This window comes from Pelobates fuscus, chromosome 9 (assembly GCF_036172605.1).
Source record: "Pelobates fuscus isolate aPelFus1 chromosome 9, aPelFus1.pri, whole genome shotgun sequence".
NCBI lineage: Eukaryota > Metazoa > Chordata > Amphibia > Anura > Pelobatidae > Pelobates > Pelobates fuscus.
The window spans coordinates 8,280,601-8,296,502 of NC_086325.1; the positions used below are offsets into that span (position 1 = coordinate 8,280,601).

Consider the following 15,902-nt stretch of genomic DNA (forward strand, 5'->3'; position numbering starts at 1 on the left):
ATCTGACTCCATATAATACCCTGAACCCCGGTTATAATATGACTCCATATAATACCCTGAACCCCGGTTCTAATCTGCCTCCATATAATACCCTGAACCCCGGTTATAATCTGCCTCCATATAATACCTTGAACCCGGTTCTAATCTGACTCCATATAATACCCTGAACCTCGGTTATAATCTGACTCCATATAATACTCTGAACCCCGGTTCTAATATGACTCCATATAATACCCTGAACCCCGGTTATAATATGACTCCATATAATACCCTGAACCCTGGTTCTAATCTGACTCCATATAATACCCTAAACCCAAATTGCGATTGGCTTCTCGTGGCTTGAACACTGGTTCTAATCCACCTCATGTGCTCATCCTCATTTCTGGTCAGTATTCCTAATATTCCTTCCTGAGCCCATCTCTAATCCTTACCTAAACCTTGATTCCTGTACAATTTGCTTTCACACCCTGAGGCGGATTCTAGTCGACCTATCTTTACCGGAACCCCAGTTCTATTCCGCCTATCTTTACCGGAACCGCAGTTCTAGTCCGCCTATCTTTACCGGAAACCCAGTTCTAGTCCGCCTCCCTGTCACTACATGATCACCCGTTCTAGTTCGCCTCCCTGTCACTACAAGATCACCCGTTCTAGTTAGCCTCCCTGTCACTACAAGATCACCCGTTCTAGTGCGCCTCCCTGTCACTACAAGATCACCCGTTCTAGTGCGCCTCCCTGTCACTACAAGATCACCCGTTCTAGTGCGCCTCCCTGTCACTACAAGATCACCCGTTCTAGTGCGCCTCCCTGTCACTACAAGATCACCCGTTCTAGTGCGCCTCCCTGTCACTACAAGATCACCCGTTCTAGTGCGCCTCCCTGTCACTACAAGATCACCCGTTCTAGTGCGCCTCCCTGTCACTACAAGATCACCCGTTCTAGTGCGCCTCCCTGTCACTACAAGATCACCCGTTCTAGTGCGCCTCCCTGTCACTACAAGATCACCCGTTCTAGTGCGCCTCCCTGTCACTACAAGATCACCCGTTCTAGTGCGCCTCCCTGTCACTACAAGATCACCCGTTCTAGTGCGCCTCCCTGTCACTACAAGATCACCCGTTCTAGTGCGCCTCCCTGTCACTACAAGATCACCCGTTCTAGTGCGCCTCCCTGTCACTACAAGATCACCCGTTCTAGTGCGCCTCCCTGTCACTACAAGATCACCCGTTCTAGTGCGCCTCCCTGTCACTACAAGATCACCCGTTCTAGTGCGCCTCCCTGTCACTACAAGATCACCCGTTCTAGTGCGCCTCCCTGTCACTACAAGATCACCCGTTCTAGTGCGCCTCCCTGTCACTACAAGATCACCCGTTCTAGTGCGCCTCCCTGTCACTACAAGATCACCCGTTCTAGTGCGCCTCCCTGTCACTACAAGATCACCCGTTCTAGTCCGCCTCCCTGTCACTACAAGATCACCCGTTCTAGTCCGCCTCCCTGTCACTACAAGATCACCCGTTCTAGTCCGCCTCCCTGTCACTACAAGATCACCCGTTCTAGTCCGCCTCCCTGTCACTACAAGATCACCCGTTCTAGTCCGCCTCCCTGTCACTACAAGATCACCCGTTCTAGTTCGCCTCCCTGTCACTACAAGATCACCCGTTCTAGTTCGCCTCCCTGTCACTACAAGATCACCCGTTCTAGTTCGCCTCCCTGTCACTACAAGATCACCCGTTCTAGTTCGCCTCCCTGTCACTACAAGATCACCCGTTCTAGTTCGCCTCCCTGTCACTACAAGATCACCCGTTCTAGTTCGCCTCCCTTTCACTACAAGATCACCCGTTCTAGTTCGCCTCCCTTTCACTAGAAGATCACCCGTTCCGCCTGCCTGTCACTACAAGAACACAATTCTGGTCCGCCTCCCTGTCACTACAAGAACAATTCTAGGCCGCCTCCCTGTCATTACCTGAACCCCAGTTCTAGATAGCTTCCCTGTCATTACCTGAACCCCAGTTCTAGTCCGCCTCCCTGTCACTACAAAAACACCAGTTAAAGTCTGCCCCCTCTGTTTCTCCCCCATCAGATACCCCCAGTATCTCTCTCCCCCCCCCTCAGATACCCCCAGTATCTCTCCCCCCCCCCCTCAGATACCCCCAGTATCTCTCCCCCCCCTCAGATACCCCCAGTATCTCTCCCCCCCCCTCAGATACCCCCAGTATCTCTCCCCCCCCCTCAGATACCCCCAGTATCTCTCCCCCCCCCTCAGATACCCCCAGTATCTCTCCCCCCCCCTCAGATACCCCCAGTATCTCTCCCCCCCCCTCAGATACCCCCAGTATCTCTCCCCCCCCTCAGATACCCCCAGTATCTCTCTCTCCCCCCCCTCAGATACCCCCAGTATCTCTCTCTCCCCCCCCTCAGATACCCCCAGTATCTCTCTCTCCCCCCCCTCAGATACCCCCAGTATCTCTCTCTCCCCCCCCTCAGATACCCCCAGTATCTCTCTCTCCCCCCCCTCAGATACCCCCAGTATCTCTCTCTCCCCCCCCTCAGATACCCCCAGTATCTCTCTCTCCCCCCCCTCAGATACCCCCAGTATCTCTCTCTCCCCCCCCTCAGATACCCCCAGTATCTCTCTCTCCCCCCCCTCAGATACCCCCAGTATCTCTCTCTCCCCCCCCTCAGATACCCCCAGTATCTCTCTCTCCCCCCCCTCAGATACCCCCAGTATCTCTCTCCCCCCCCCTCAGATACCCCCAGTATCTCTCCCCCCCCTCAGATACCCCCAGTATCTCTCCCCCCCCTCAGATACCCCCAGTATCTCTCCCCCCCCTCAGATACCCCCAGTATCTCTCCCCCACCTCAGATACCCCCAGTATCTCTCCCCCCCCCAGATACCCCCAGTATCTCTCTCTCCCCCCCCCCAGATACCCCCAGTATCTCTCTCTCCCCCCCCAGATACCCCCAGTATCTCTCTCTCCCCCCCCAGATACCCCCAGTATCTCTCTCTCCCCCCCCAGATACCCCCAGTATCTCTCTCTCCCCCCCCCAGATACCCCCAGTATCTCTCTCTCCCCCCCCCCCCAGATACCCCCAGTATCTCTCTCCCCCCCTCAGATACCCCCAGTATCTCTCTCCCCCCCTCAGATACCCCCAGTATCTCTCTCCCCCCCCCCTCAGATACCCCCAGTATCTCTCTCCCCCCCAGTTTCTGCCCCGGTTTCCCGGGTGAGTGGGTGGGTTCCGGTAGTCCATGTTTGGGGTACTTACCGGCTGCCCCCAGGACTCTCCTTTCCCGGTCCGATCCCTCTGCTTCCCACAGAGACACTGCTAGGACACGCCCATCGATACACGCCACGCCCACCGCCTCTGCAGACGGGTTCGAACACAGTCACGTCACCAATATGTCCGCCTCCGCTCTGCCAACCACGCAGCTCCTTGCCAACCAATGCTCTCAATAACTTTATTAACAACATTCAAAATCACATCTAGCCTGCTGCTCACCAAGTGCACTAAGGATAGTAACAGATTCCACTCAGCAAGGTTAGATCAGAATATTGCACCCAGCACCGTGTGACCGGGGTTAGAATATTCCAACCAACAGGGCGTAACTGGGGTTAGAATATTCCAACCAGCACGGCGTAACTGAGGTTAAAATATTCCAACCAGCATGGCGTAACTGAGGTTAGAATATTCCAACCAGCAGGGCGTAACTGAGGTTAGAATATTCCAACCAGCACGGCGTAACCCGGGTTAGAATATTACAACCAGCACGGCGTAACCCGGGTTAGAATATTCCAACCAGCACGGCGTAACCGGGGTTAGAATATTCCAACCAGCAGGGCGTAACCGGGGTTAGAATATTCCAACCAGCACGGCGTAACTGAGGTTAAAATATTCCAACCAGCATGGCGTAACTGAGGTTAGAATATTCCAACCAGCAGGGCGTAACTGAGGTTAGAATATTCCAACCAGCACGGCGTAACCCGGGTTAGAATATTACAACCAGCACGGCGTAACCCGGGTTAGAATATTCCAACCAGCACGGCGTAACCGGGGTTAGAATATTCCACCTAGCACCGTGTAACCGGGGTTAGAATATTCCAACCAGCACGGCGTAACCGGGGTTAGAATATTCCACCTAGCACCGTGTAACTGGGGTTAGAATATTCCAACCAGCGCGGCGTAACCGGGGTTAGAATATTCCAACCAGCACGGTGTAACTGGGGTTAGAATATTCCAACCAGCACGGTGTAACTGGGGTTAGAATATTCCAATCAGCACGGTGTAACTGGGGTTAGAATATTCCAACCAGCACGGCTTAACTGGGGTTAGAATATTCCAACCAGCACGGTGTAACTGGGGTTAGAATATTCCAACCAGCACGGCGTAACTGGGGTTAGAATATTCCAACCAGCGCGGCGTAACTGGGGTTAGAATATTCCAACCAGCACGGCGTAACTGGGGTTAGAATATTCCAACCAGCACGGTGTAACTGGGGTTAGAATATTCCAACCAGCACAGTGTAACTGGGGTTAGAATATTCCAACCAGCACGGCGTAACTGGGGTTAGAATATTCCAACCAGCACGGTGTAACTGGGGTTAGAATATTCCAACCAGCACGGCGTAACTGGGGTTAGAATATTCCAACCAGCACGGCGTAACCCGGGTTAGAATATTACAACCAGCACGGCGTAACCCGGGTTAGAATATTCCAACCAGCACGGCGTAACCGGGGTTAGAATATTCCAACCAGCAGGGCGTAACCGGGGTTAGAATATTCCAACCAGCACGGCGTAACTGAGGTTAAAATATTCCAACCAGCATGGCGTAACTGAGGTTAGAATATTCCAACCAGCAGGGCGTAACTGAGGTTAGAATATTCCAACCAGCACGGCGTAACCCGGGTTAGAATATTACAACCAGCACGGCGTAACCCGGGTTAGAATATTCCAACCAGCACGGCGTAACCGGGGTTAGAATATTCCACCTAGCACCGTGTAACCGGGGTTAGAATATTCCAACCAGCACGGCGTAACCGGGGTTAGAATATTCCACCTAGCACCGTGTAACTGGGGTTAGAATATTCCAACCAGCGCGGCGTAACCGGGGTTAGAATATTCCAACCAGCACGGTGTAACTGGGGTTAGAATATTCCAACCAGCACGGTGTAACTGGGGTTAGAATATTCCAATCAGCACGGTGTAACTGGGGTTAGAATATTCCAACCAGCACGGCTTAACTGGGGTTAGAATATTCCAACCAGCACGGTGTAACTGGGGTTAGAATATTCCAACCAGCACGGCGTAACTGGGGTTAGAATATTCCAACCAGCGCGGCGTAACTGGGGTTAGAATATTCCAACCAGCACGGCGTAACTGGGGTTAGAATATTCCAACCAGCACGGTGTAACTGGGGTTAGAATATTCCAACCAGCACAGTGTAACTGGGGTTAGAATATTCCAACCAGCACGGCGTAACTGGGGTTAGAATATTCCAACCAGCACGGTGTAACTGGGGTTAGAATATTCCAACCAGCACGGCGTAACTGGGGTTAGAATATTCCAACCAGCACGGCGTAACCAGGGTTAGAATATTCCAACCAGCACGGTGTAACTGGGGTTAGAATATTCCAACCAGCACGGCGTAACTGGGGTTAGAATATTCCAACCAGCACGGCGTAACCGGGGTTAGAATATTCCAACCAGCACGGCGTAACTGGGGTTAGAATATTACAACCAGCACGGCGTAACTGGGGTTAGAATATTCCAACCAGCACGGCATAACTGGGGTTAGAATATTCCAACCAGCACGGCGTAACTGGGGTTAGAATATTCCAACCAGCACGGCGTAACTGGGGTTAGAATATTCCAACCAGCACGGCGTAACTGGGGTTAGAATATTCCAACCAGCACGGCGTAACCGGGGTTAGAATATTCCAACCAGCACGGCGTAACTGGGGTTAGAATATTCCAATCAGCACAGCGTAACTGGGGTTAGAATATTCCAACCAGCAGGGCGTAACTGGGGTTAGAACAGATGATCTGGAAATAGTCACAAACTCAGCCATAAATACCAGTATTAGAGATAGGGTCCAGGCACTGCAATGTCTTCAGAACCCTTTTTTGGAACATGTGGAAAACTGCAACGTGTGACTTTGGCAAAGACTCCATTGGGACTTGGGAGTCGAAACGTTGCAGTGTTCCACATGTTCTAATAAAGGTGCCTGAAGACATTGGAGTGCCCGGACCCTTTCTGTAACACTGGTAACTATTATCTTCTGGGCTTCCCCAAAACACATCCTTTCCCCATGAAGTAGAAAACATCTTGGCCACAGTTGAGAGAAAGACCAGTCCCCCTTGCATCCACCCACAATGTGTATGTAGCACAAAGTCCTATTAGAACCATATTTGAAAGTTGGAAACTGGCAACATTCCACCTGGTCATTGTGGTCCAGCTTGGAGATGAATGGAATCAGTCACATCACACGTACATTAGGAAAATGCTCAAACGGACACTCTATAAACCTAAAGTACTTCAGCATTCTGAATTGCTTTACGTGTTAAGAGTGTGTCTCCTCTATTTTCATTTTACAAAAAGGTTAGGTTTCAATAGAAATTGTCACTTTTATAAATGGACCTTGTTGCACCCATCTTGACGGTCAATCAGACACTTGGTCCTGTTACTTCCTGGTTGTTTAGCTCAGTGGAACTAAACTCAATTGCACAGAGCACCTGCCTTGCAAAGACTTCTCATTGAGCTGCATTGGGGAGTGTGTGATTGGACAGCCACAGAAAGTCTGGGCGGGGTTAGAATGGGAGGGGGTACAAAGACTGCAAGCCGTTTTTAGATAATGAAATCGTTAAAAACCCACTTCTTCATAAAAGCGTATCAATTAAACTGTTAATAGCTCCCAACTGATTCCTCTTCTGCAACTTTCACTAGTCTAATACTATCCTTACCTTTTTGTGTCATTTTACCCCACTCCCTCTAGCATGTAAGCTCAGTGAGCAGGGCCTCAATCCCTCTGTTACTGTGTCACTATACCCCACTCCCTCTAACATGTAAACTCACTGAGCAGGGCCCTCAATCCCTCTGTTACTGTGTCACTATACCCCACTCCCTCTAACATGTAAGCTCAATGAGCAGGGCCCTCAATCCCTCTGTTACTGTCACTAAACCCCACTCCCTCTAACATGTAAACTCACTGAGCAGGGCCCTCAATCCCTCTGTTACTGTGTCACTATACCCCACTCCCTCTAGGATGTAAACTCACTGAGCAGGCCCTCAACCCCTCTGTTCCTGTGTCACTATACCCCACTCCCTCTAACATGTAAACTCACTGAGCAGGCTCTCAATCCCTCTGTTACTGTGTCACTATACCCCACTCCCTCTGACATGTAAACTCACTGAGCAGGGCCCTCAATCCCTCTGTTACTGTGTCACTATACCCCACTCCCTCTAACATGTAAACTCACTGAGCAGGGCCTCAATCCCTCTGTTACTGTGTCACTATACCCCACTCCCTCTAGCATATAAACTCACTGAGCAGGGCCCTCAACCCCTCTGTTCCTGTGTGTCCAACTTGTCTGGTTACAAATACGTGTCTGTTCGTCCACCCATTGTAAAGCGGAATTTGACAGCGATCTATAAATATCATAATAATAATAATAATAATTAATAATAATAATAAATGCATGTTTTCATTGGGATATGTCTGCTAAATAGTGATCTTTGATTTTTGTGTCTATTTGGGCAGTGGAGTGTCTCTTTAACATCATTGTTAAAAAGTGAGATAGGTCTGTAGCTGGAGCAAAAAAGTATTTCAATGGCCAAGATCATCTCCATCAGAGCACTGTGGTAGAATTTGCTGACCTTTTTCAGTTTTGAGCTCCACGATCGAGAGTGCAACATTTTGTAAAATGATTTGGTTGGTCGTTATGAAATTAATCGCTCAACTATGTTATCTAACAAATACTGGGGCCCTTTGAAATACGTTTATTTAATAGCAACTCATGTGACACTTTTATTGGACATAGTTAGACTCCTTTCACCTAAGGGCACAACTAATAAACGGACAGGGTGATGGTTTCACTGATACTTTCTCACATTTAAGGGAGTGAATACTTTTAAGGGAGTGAATACTTTTTGTCAGCTTGACCAGTGAATGTTGAGGTATCTTTAAAAGCAATGCCAGTTCAGATGGAATATAGAAGGGGATAGACCAGAAACCTGGATTTTTATGTAAAAATAAATAAACGTAACTCTGGGATCCAATAGCGGTTCTCCCGTTGACATGAAGGCTATGCAGTTAGCTGAGATGTACTTTGCTCTTCTGAGGAATTTCCATGTAATTTGTTATATAAAAAAAATATTTCTTTGCATTCTCATAATATGGGAACAATTGAATTTATGTTAATATGTCGAAGAAGGGTTTTCACCATTTCAAGCTATCGAAAAGACGAGAATGTAATCATGGGTCCAACCATCAACCCATTGTTCCTGTAACATTTTGTAATTGTCTTACTTATTGTGAAATTTCCCCCTCTATAATATTGTACAGCGCTGCGGAATAAGTTGGCGCTATAAGAAATGGCACTAATAATTAAAAAAATACATTTATTCTTTATTATAACAGTGCACAGAGATCGTTATCTGTATCATGCGCTTCTCTTGTAAATTGAATCATACAGACGCCAATACGTAAAGTTATGGAGTTAATGAATAACTGAGATATATAGAAGGAGTGGTGAGACTCCCGTGACGGGTCTATTAATGGCTTGGATACAGTTGCCAAGAAAACATATCTGTGATGGATTCTCATCTTGACAGTCGCGTGGAAATTGCCCTGCGAGGAGTTAAGCTAGCAGTTACTGTACAGACCTTTTATTTCCTGCGGGGTTTCACTCAAGTTACCAGGACTGATCATTGATATTCACAGTGAGGCCTGTTCAGGGATCGAGAAATTCAGAAGGATTTCGGAATTTAAAGAGACGTTTTATCGTCTCACTACGGCTAAGGGAGCAGGTCTGGTCGAGTGGGTCTCCGATGCCGGTCCACAGGTCGGTCCTGGAAGACATCCTTCCCCTTCAATGTTCCTGATGTCAAAAATAATTCCCCAAGAAAGAGAATTTCTTTGGCTGGTCTACCATATGCAAGACACCAAGAGGAGAACAGCAGCAATAAATACAATTATTTATATAGCGCCAACATATTCTGCAGCGCTGTACAATAGCTAAAACAAGACAAACAATTATTCTAACAAAACACATTGACCAATACAGAAACATACGTGAATATAGCTCTGCCGACATGAGCTTACAATCACGGCATTCCGAGGATTTCTAGTATATTATGAGATATTTAGGATTCCATCCTTGGACGATCTCCTTTGTAGTGATTTTCATAAAATTACCCCAGCTAATTGCGACCCAAGGATCCTCTTGGTGTGGATGATAATATTATTATCACAGTGCAAGGTATAATTTTATACTTGCAGAATGATGCTGTGATCGGCCGCGTGCAGTAAATGTGAGGGGTCAGGCTATGTTCATTATATCAGCATCAATCATTTCTGTGCTCTATATATTGCTATTGCTACATTCAGGGCAGAGGTGCAGGACAGGCAGTTATTTCCACTCATCAGATTTCCCTTTTCCCACATTTATATGCGAGACTTTAAACATCGGTATGATTGTTCTATTAATGCAGAACACATTTATCATTTATATTTTATACAACTCTACGTTGTGCCTGTCATATTAATAAATTATTGATAAAAATTATTTGAAATAATAATAATAACAAAGTATTTAACCAGGAAAGGTACATTCAGATTACTCTGGATTTCAGGTACATCCTGGGGATGTTACCATCGCACTGCCCCTGTCCCTGCACCCTATGTGTCTGGGCTGATTATGTGATATTGGTTATATTGCACCTTATGTTACACTGTTAATTTTTTATCTGTTGATAACTAAGCTTTATATACCTCTACTAAGGAGGAGACCTCTGCCCACCTCGCTACCTAATGATGAGCGGGTAAATTACTCGATTTATGTCAGAGGACTTTCTCCTGACGACCTGTGCTATGTTCAGCACTGCTACCTGGCATCTATGTTGGGTTGCTGCGGGACGCGAGGTGAGGACGGTACACAATGAGAGGAACAGGCCAGGGTAAATAATGGCATAATTCCACTACTCAACCTAAGACAAGATGAGGCCATCTTTACTAACAGACCTCACTACCTTAGGCCATATGAAGGGAAGATGCTCACCCCAGGAAGAAACCATAAGCTTCTACCCCCAATACACTGTATTTCCATCTGCATGACACTACTTTCTCTCTTTCTGTCCAGCACTTATTAGGACCGTCCATGGACTGCCGTGGCAGCTACCCTAAGGTTGCACCCGCTCTCTACACTGATGTTCAGAACCGCGTGGGCAGCTCGCTAGATATAAACCACAGGACCCCACTGAATGTGGGGTCTGAACTATAAGTACCGCTAATGAGAATAGCCAACAAAGGCGACAAACCAGACAGACATGGGCTAATACGCTCTGCTTGTTCAAACTGGGAAGAGCATAACCCGTAAACATTGATTGCCGACAACCTCTTTCCAATCATAACTCTGCTCAGTATGACCCTCCATGAAATTCTGCTCACTTAATGTTAGAGGACTGAATATTCCAGTCAAGAGGCACATATTGGGCAGAGAATTTAAATCCCTGGGAGCGGATGTAGTATGTCTGCAGGACCAATGATCACGTACACAGCTGGGTAGCTGAATACCCCTTCCAATATCATGCCACCTCCCCCACTAAGTCTAAAGGAACCTCTATCCTAATTAGCAAACATGTAGCCTTTTCCTTGCAACACCAGGAAATTGACCCGAATGGCAGATATGCGATCATCACTTGACTGCTAAATAGCGTCCTATACACCATTGCGAACGTCTATGCCCCTAATACAAAACAAAAACAATTCCTGCACACTATCTGCATTTCTAGGCTCATACATCAACAAGCCCTATATAAGGTTATCAGTTGAAGAAACGCAAGGCATCCCACTACGCAGAGGGCAACAGGGTCAGCAAATTATTAGCACAGCGGCTCAAAACACAACAGGCCAAGCACAAGATACCTTATATACACTCCAAAGAGGGGACCAAACGTATGATGCCAACAGACATTAGCAACGAATTTGCTATGTACTATGCAGATTTGTATAACTTGAACTCAGATCCGAACACGCACCAACCTACCACGGAGACCATTGACAAGTACTTACGCAACACTCAGCTCCCCTCGCTCACCATAGAACAGAAACAGACGCTTACTGCCCCAGTCACAATAGATGAGGTGCTAAAAGCAATAGACCTCCTACTTGTCATGGGTGGGTAGATTGGCGGCAGTGAAAATGTCACTGCTACCCAAACTGCAGTACCTCTTTCACACCCTACAAATTCCACTACCTACCAAATATCTAGACTCCATCCAAAGAACTATAGTGCAATTTGTTTGGGCTGCACTGTTGAACAAACCAGTGGAGAGAGAGGGGTTAGGGCTACCCAGTCTGAAGTTATACTACAACGCAGCCTTGCTGTCCTCTATGATAACAACTCATGCAAATGTTAATCCCCTGCAATGGGTGGCGATAGAATCACACTGGATGCGAAGGGAGGGACTGAGATACTTATTTTAGACACCCCCACACCTCCGACCTCACACCTCAGACTTACTACCACGAACATGGGACATGGCCAGGACGACCCTGTGCTCCACTGAGCCTTGGTCCCTGGCCACTCCGATATACAGTATACATATAACCAACTCCTCATTTGACTATAGGATATGGCAGCTCAAAGGTTGTACTACTCTACACCACCTTTATTCTAATGGCAAATTATTAAACTTTCTCCAAGTCCGATTTGACTTGCCCCATAGGGTGTTATTTTCCTACCTACAACTTAAATCCATGCTATGTAACCTAACTGCCACTACACAGGACCTACTAGCCATGACACAGATAGAACGGGCATGCCAAGCAACAATAACCCACCAAAATAACATCTCCCTCAGCTATAACTTATTCAACATAGGTACCGACGATACACGGGATAAACATATAATAGCATGGCACTTGGACTTAAAGGCCTCATACACAATTAAGCAATGGCGCAAGGCCTATATGGCACGCAAGGGTAAAACAGCTTTTGTATCACACTTGGAACAAATTAAGAAAATGCAATGTAGATGGTACATGGTGCAGGATAGACTAGCAAAAATATACCCAAACACCTCGGCTACCTGCTGGAGCTGCCACAAGGAAAGAGGGACTATGTTCCATGTGTGGTGGACATGCCCACGCATTAAACCATACTGGAAGGAGGTGGAAAAGATACTCTCGGCCACATTGAAATTTGGAACTACTGTTTCTGACTTTAGACCAATTCAAAAGACAGTGTGGCGTTTTGATTTTCCATGTCCTGATATCTGCCCTTACATTGGTAGCCAGGGAGTGGAAAACGACAGGGGCTCCCGGCACAACTGTCCTGATACGACAGATCACAACAAACTTCGACATCGAAACTATGTCCCATAAACAAATGACTCCCAAGAAACATGTTCTGGCAGCACAGGGACAATGGGAGGACTACCTTAAGACCCATACATCCGCATGATCTGATCTGATAAACTAACATAGAACCTGGCTTTCTCACAATTACACAAGTACACAACTAGACTTTAAGACCCTAGGTCGAGTGAGGGCATGAGATGCCGGACAGTAGAAGCCCCCAGGGGGGAAAACCAACTGAGACTGTGCAGTCAAGGCTCAAACTATTGACCTACCACCCTCTTTGCTGGACCAGACAAACGCCCACAACCAGTCCACGCAAACCCAAATGCCCCACAACCATTGCCCGTTCACACTCCCCATCAAGATGAGATCCCAGACCAGATACAGTATTTCAGAGACAACACGCCAGGTTCACTCTCCATACTATATAAAAAGCCATAGAAGCTCGAGGGGGGCACCGGGGACATCCCACGGGTTATAGGAAGGGTGGTAAGTTAGCACGGGGAGGGCCCTGGGGTAATGCCTCTTGAATCGAATTGAGAGGAACTCATGTGTAAAATGTGATGAACTTACCTGGCTTTCAATGATAATGACTCTGTATACAAACTGTTCTCAAAATTGTAATTTCGCAAACTATGTTTAAGCCAACCCTTTTCTTTCTGTACCCCGTTCATGCTTCTTCGATCCCTTCTATGAAGGGAACAAAAAACAAAAAAAAATAAAAATTGTTAAAAAAAAAAAAAGAAAATACAAGTAATATTCTAAAAAACGAACAGTTTAAAATAGTGTTTTTTTCTCAGTCAGAGATTAAAGCTGGTGTCACAAATCCTACTGACAGACGTAGTCTAAGGTCAGGCCTGAGGGCGATCACATGGAGAAGCACAAGATGAGATGAAGTCTAACAATGAATGTGAGAATAACAAGGTAAGATTCAGATAACACTGTACCACGCCATAAGATTTCCCATTAAGTATAGATCTCGAGGGTTATTTACTAAAGTGTGGATTGTCAGGAAATTAATTTCAAATTGTACGCCAGACTTAATGAATTGTAAATATAGCTGAATTGGCCTAAAATTAGAAATTGACTATAAATTCCAGACAATTGACAGTTTAGTGAATAACCCTCTAAAAAAACATTTTTTCACTGAATTTTTCTCCCGTATAGGGCTGTATTAGTTGCCTATGGATGCATATGATCGCGTGATATCAGGGCCGTCATGGCGAAATTGTACGCAAGGCATTGTGGGATATCACCCTCAGCGTGCCGCTTGTCCTGTAAGCTCTGTATTTGTAGGTTTATAGCTCTAGAATAGCAATGTAAACTGCAATCTTTATCTAGAAATAAAACAATATATGTCCATTTATTAACAATCTGGAACACGCAAGGTGTACCCGGGATTGGATTACCGACAATTTGCCACCATAATAAACTTGTTTGACAAATGAACTTTACTGGTTTACAAACGGAGAGTAAATTATATCTGTCATAATAACCCCGCAGCTCATTTCATCTCTGAACACACGCACTCTGAATACCAGCACATCTTACCGCCGGTCCTTCTGGCGACAGCTAGACGTGTAATATTATGTCACTTTCATTTTATCAAAAACATCTCTGTGAACTCCATTAGGTTTTGATACGTGGAATAATGACGTGTCTTCTCCAACACTGCTCTCCTAGAACAGACATGGTGTCACCTTCAGCGCGGCCGGGTGCTGGCTTCTTCACAGTGACATTTTGAAGCAAGGCCTGTAGCAAGATGGAGGTTTTGTTTTTGGTTTTTGTAGTGTGTGTTTGTGTAGTGTGTGTTTGTGTGGGGGGAGTTCTTAATACATGTTTTTCTTTAGCTATAATATCTATCGCAGGTACAATGACATACAGTAAAGTTATGTACAAAGCAAGACAAAGGGAAATGGGCCTACACTGGGGTACGAAGGAGACAGTGGATACAGGGCCAGATTAAGAGCCCAGTGGGCCTGGTGCTGACAATTATGACGGGCCTAATTACAGAATCATATCGACCAAAAACAGTAAAACACTCCCAAGCGTCATGTATCTGATGGAGATGGTGCTGGAGAGAAAGAAAAAAGCAGCATAAGAAAACACATACCCTAGGCTTATCTCTCTCTAATTTATGTTTTCATCTTTCAAGTAAATCCATAACCCCTAACAGCAGTGTCCAGTCAAGCAGGAAGTCAATGGGCATGGTAAAAGGGTGTGCCACAAATCACATAACCTGCCAAAAGGGGCGAACATGCCCAAAAAGAGGACATGTCTGCCCAAAGAATTAGAAGGCCAGCCTGGCATGAATGCATGTCAGGCTGACTGCCAATCATGCAGCTGGCAAACTAAGGGCATACTATGCAGACAGCACCCTGAGCTTGGCATAATTGCATCTAATGATGCGCTCGCTCAAAGCTTTCTAAGGACTGTCCCCTAGCACTCGCTGGTGCACTTGTCTCCTTACCTTCTTACTAGCAGGCAGAAGCTCCTGGTATATAGTCTGGGACAGAGAAAAGCTGTATGTAGTGAGTGCAGAAGAAAGGGAACATGCCATAGTGTTAGAGAGACCAAAGTCAGCATTACCTTAATGGATCACTATAGGGTCACGATCACAAACATGAATTCATGACCCTATAGTGTTAACACCACTATCTAGCCTCCCTGGGCCCTTCATGCCTCCATAAATATAGCAAAATCTTACTATATTCAAGCCTGAAGCTGTAACTCTGCATGCTGTTTGCCTCAGAAGAAAGCAGCCTGCTGACATCATTAGAAGTGGTGGCCTGATCCAATCACAGTGCTTCCCCATAGGATTGGCTGAGACTGACAAAGAGGCAGGTCAGAGCCAGCATGATTCAAACACAGCCCTGGCCAATCAGCATCTCCTTAGAGAGATGAATTGAATCAAAGAATCTCTATGAGGAAAGTTCAGTGTCTGCATGCAGAGGGAGGAGACACTAAATGTTTGGATGCATTTTAGGCAGCCATGACCCAGGAAGGATCTCTAACAGCCATCTGAGGAGTGGCCAGTGAAGTTATCAGTAGGCTGTAATGTAAACACTGCATTTTCTCTGAAAAGAGAGTGTTTACAGCAAAGAGCCTGACGGTCTACTCACCAGAACAAATTAAATAAGCTGCAGTTGTTCTGGTGACTATAGTGTCCCTTTAACTATATTCATTGTCAGCCAGTTCACACAAGTTTTGTTCCCATACATCCCTCTTAAGTTTCCATACTTAAGTAAGAGTATGTGAAAAGTAGTTAGGGTTGCCACCTTTCTTGGAAAAACATACCGGCCTTACTAATTTTCATAATTAAATATGTAT

At 46.4% G+C, this 15,902-nt stretch overlaps 1 protein-coding gene across 2 annotated transcripts in view; it reads right to left on the minus strand.

Moving 5' to 3' along the window:
• Positions 1 to 15,059, minus strand: part of SIPA1L3 (signal induced proliferation associated 1 like 3) — a 186,304-nt gene extending 171,245 nt beyond the window's left edge. Inside the window, exon 1 of one of the 2 annotated variants that reach the window (XM_063431091.1) lies at positions 15,043 to 15,059. The gene's annotated coding sequence lies outside the window, so the exon portion shown is untranslated. Of the gene's footprint in view, positions 1 to 3,261; positions 3,335 to 15,042 lie in introns of those variants that run through there. The other variant, XM_063431087.1, reaches the window with a different exon arrangement.
• Positions 15,060 to 15,902: the final 843 nt, after the last annotated feature.